The sequence below is a fragment of the Delphinus delphis genome, chromosome 21, assembly GCF_949987515.2.
Source record: "Delphinus delphis chromosome 21, mDelDel1.2, whole genome shotgun sequence".
NCBI lineage: Eukaryota > Metazoa > Chordata > Mammalia > Artiodactyla > Delphinidae > Delphinus > Delphinus delphis.
In genome coordinates, this window is record NC_082703.1 from 19,003,122 (window position 1) to 19,007,422 (window position 4,301).

General features: G+C 37.5%; 1 pseudogene; it reads right to left on the reverse strand.

The window, feature by feature from the left end:
• Positions 1 to 3,526: 3,526 nt before the first annotated feature.
• On the reverse strand, positions 3,527 to 3,799 carry LOC132417618 (complex III assembly factor LYRM7-like; annotated as a pseudogene).
• Positions 3,800 to 4,301: the final 502 nt, after the last annotated feature.

Here is a 4,301-nt window from a genome sequence, read left to right on the forward strand (position 1 = left end):
AGAAATGCCAACAGAATAACTCTTTTCTGAGAAGAAACCTATCTACAACTTATGGTTCTCTGGCAGAAGCCCTGATTTTATGCATATCCCATCAGCTTGCTTCTAGCAGAGGCACTTAGCCAGAGAGATGACTCTCATGTCTTGTTCTGCTCAGTCTTTGAGACTAAGTGTTTGGAGTATTAATATTTGTTCTTGGTTTTGTTCTCCTTGGAGGAAAATCTCATAAGTACTCTAGGTGCCCACAATGATGAAGATAACCATTACTAATTATATCTGTGGGCACCCAAGTCATAAATATGTACAAGATACTTAACAATAACAGCACTGTGGTATCTATTCTTGCTTTTCCAGAGCTTACCTTGGGTCAGAAACTCTAGCAGGAGCTCCACACATTGCCTTTTAAATCTTCACAGCACATTGTAAACTATTATCCTTTTCTAACAGATGAAGGGTCTGAAGTCCAGAAAGATTACTTAACTTGTTTAAGTTTAAATAGATAGTGAGGAATGGAGCTGGGCTCCCTAGACTCCAGACCTGTCTGTTTTCAAAGACAACGTTCTTTTTGATTTGCTGCTGTCTAATCTCAGGGATTTGGGTGAATGATGTATTTGTAACCTGTTAATTCAACAAACATTCATTTAGTGCCTCTGTATGTCAGGAACTTGGTTAGCTTGACATTGGAGGATAAGAAGATTGATTGATTAGTTGATTAAACGAATATTGAATACCTATGATATGCCCAGAGGTGTGCAGGGCTGTAGGAAGACAAAGATGAATGATCCCTGCTCTTGAGGAAGAACCGCTGCTCCTTGGAGGTCCTGGACAGTCATATTTGAATCGTATAAAATAAGAAGCAGTAGAAACCTAAATGGGGAGGCTTCTGAATGGGATGGCTACCCTGATTCATTCAGGCATTTCAGAAACTTATTAAAGTAACTTTTTACTTCTTTGAGTTGGAAAGTCTGCACAATCATATTTCAAGAATGGTTTGAGGTAGGCTTATCTTTTGCTTTTGTTTTTCTAACATTTTCATTCAAATTCTTGTTTTTCTTCAAAACTCACTACTAGATATGCAATGAATAAAGATACAGTATTCAAATCACTTGAAGATCTGAATACATCATTTCACAACACAATTATCGTTACTTAAGAACTCGCATCATCTCTTCAGAGACCTTTCCTGCCTCTGCTGTCTAAATTAGACCCACTTCCCAACCACTCAACATCACTTTACAGTGTTAAATTTTTTCATGGCTTTATCACTATCAGACATTATTATCCATATGCGCATTTGTTTATTGCCTGTCTCCCACCACTAGAATAGAGTTCCATGAGAAATTTTTTTTTCCATGAGAAATTTTTATAGTGATAAAGAAAATTAACTTTACTTATTAGAAAATTAGAAATTTATTTATTGGTAATTAGAAATTTACTTATTAGTAAATTAGAAAAATTGATTGTAGTGTTAAAATTTGTCAAATGCTTTAATTCTGAACTATTTATAAGAATATTTATATACAAACCATAACAAAGTAGAGTACAACAAACACATGACTCTATTCAAGTCAAAGTATTTTCTCAATTCTGAGCTTGCTCCTATCACTTCAGTTTTTAATTTTGAACAAGGGTGTTCTGTGTTTTGAGAAAGTGCATGATTCACATAGTATAATATTTAAGTGGAAGGAGAATCAATGATCTCCAATAAAGTTAAAAAATATATTTTCCAACCAATATGACTCTTTCATTAGATTTTTAACTTTTCTATATTAAACTATGTTTCATGTTAAAAAGAATCATACTTGCATTCATGGATGATCTAAATTGCTGGAACTAAGTTTAACACTTATATAAACCCGTGGTTGATCTAAATACAATATAGAGTCAAATATATATGTGTTTTAAACTCATTTATGTGAATATTTGCCACAAATAAAAAACGAACAAAATTGTTAGGAAATAGAGGAGACAGATACAAAGATCAGGGGGAAGAACATTTTAGATAGAAGAAAAGGCAAGAACAAAAGTTTCAGGGGCGGTAAAGAATGGAGTATGTGTGAAATACTCATAGGTTGCCAAAGGAGTTAAGAATGGAAAGGTGAGCAAGAACAAATCATATAGGGCCTTGTGGGCTGTAGTAAGGAGTTGGAGTTTTATCTAAGATAAATAAATGGCAAGTTACTGGAGGGCTTAAGCAAGGAATGACGTGATCTGATTTATGACTTAAAAATATCACTGTGGGGCTTCCCTGGTGGCGCAGTGGTTGAGAGTCCGCCTGCCGATGCAGTGGACACGGGTTCGTGCCCCGGTCTGGGAGGATCCCACATGCCGCGGAGTGGCTGGGCCCGTGAGCCATGGCTGCTGAGCCTGCGCGTCCGGAGCCTGTGCTCTGCAACAGGAGAGACCGCAACAGTCAGGGGCCCGCGTACCGCAAAAAAAAAAAAAAAAAAAAAAAAAAAAAAATTCACTGTGGTCCCTTTGTGGATAAGGGATTATAAGAGGGCAAGAATTAAGGAAAATTCTTGGAATGTTCTAGGAAAATTAATTAATTAAGGAAATTCCTTAATTCCAAGGAAAATTTCCTTGGAATTAAGGAAAATTCTTGGAATTTTCTAGGAAAATCAGTTAAGATGCTATTATAATAGTTTAGGAAATAGATAACGAGTAGGAGTAGGATGGTATAATTGCAATAGAGGGAAAAGGGTGGTTCAACTAGTGGGCTAGCTGTGGGGAATGAGGAGAAAAGGATGGGACTTATAGACTTTGGGCCTGAACAACTGGTTGGATAGTACCATTTACTTGGGTTGAAAGTCAAGAGTCTTGCTTTGGATGTGTTAAGTTTCAAAGGCCTATTAGACATTTAAGTAGTGTTATTGAAAAGACAGTTAGACATACTAGTCTGGACCTCAGTACTAGAAAATATAAATTTGAGAGTTATTGGCTTAGAGGTAGGATTTAATAGCATGGGCCTGAATTAGCTTAGCCAGAAGAGACGATCAATAGAGAAGGGAAGAAGGCCCAGGGCAAAAACCTGGATTTAGAAGTCTCGTAGAGGAAGAGAGGTCATCAAAGAAGACTGAAGAGTAGCCAGAGAAGTAGAGGGAGAACCAAAAGAATATGATGTCATAGAAGCCAGTGTTTCAACAGTTATGATCAGCTCTGTCAAATCCTGCTGAGAAGCAGAGTAAGATGCAACAAGGAAACGAATTGCTGTATTTGGCAGCATGGAGCTTCGAGGAAGCCATGGGATGGACGCTTGACTAGAATGGGAGGAAGAGAGGATGTGATGTGAGGGAGTGGAAATGAGGGAAAGAGACAGAGACCTCGAGTCAAGGGAGGGTTTTTTTTTTTTTAAATTATGAAACTATACTCTAATGCACTCATTTTCAATATGCCATTTCAGAGAAAAATATTTGCATTTCCAGGAGTTTAGCCAGAGTTATATATTTTAAAATTAAAAATGACAAAGAATTTTATTCTAAAAAAATTCATTGTTTCTGAGTTGGTGCATCACAATATGGCAAATTTTCTATAAGAAGGTCTTTCCTAGGGACCAATTTCAGCATAATGTGGTCTGTGTGAATACCTTGTATAACAGATGTTCTCAGTATCAATCCAACATTAGAACCTATTTTTATTAGTTCTTCTGTTTTCTTAGGAGAAGTTTCACTTCTTTACATTTGAATTCTTTGTTTATCTTTATTCTGGCTGCTTCTAATGCCATAGCATCATTATTAAAAACTTGTTGTCTGGTCCTGTGCAGTGTTTTAAAGAGCTGTAAAACCTTGGCCGCCTGACCCATGGCTCTCCTCACCGCTGCGGCTACTTCTCCTAAGGGAGGGTTTTTAACTGAGGGATATTTTGCAGTCGGTTTCTATGTTGATGAGAATTACCTAGTGTACAGGAAGTTATGATGATTCAGGGGAGACAGGGGATATGGGCTGAAACACAGTCTTTGAGCTGGTGAGAGGTGATGGGGCCCAGAGTGCAGGTGGAGGTGTGACCTTGTGATAGGAATAGGGACACCTTGATGCTGTCACAAGAAGAGGCAAAGCTCTGGTAGATTGTAGTTGGTGGCGGGAAGATGAGGGAGTTTCTGTTGGGTTGCTTCAATTCCGCAGCTGAGAAGGAAGAGGAGAAAAGAGGAGACGTGAAATACTCAGATGTCTTGGATATTGGGATATTGTTTACAAGGGAAATGTAGCAGAACAGCTGAATAGCAATAAGTATGAGTTTTATTTTTTTAACATTTTTATTGGAGTATAATTGCTTTACAATGGTGTGTTAATTTCTGCTTTATAACA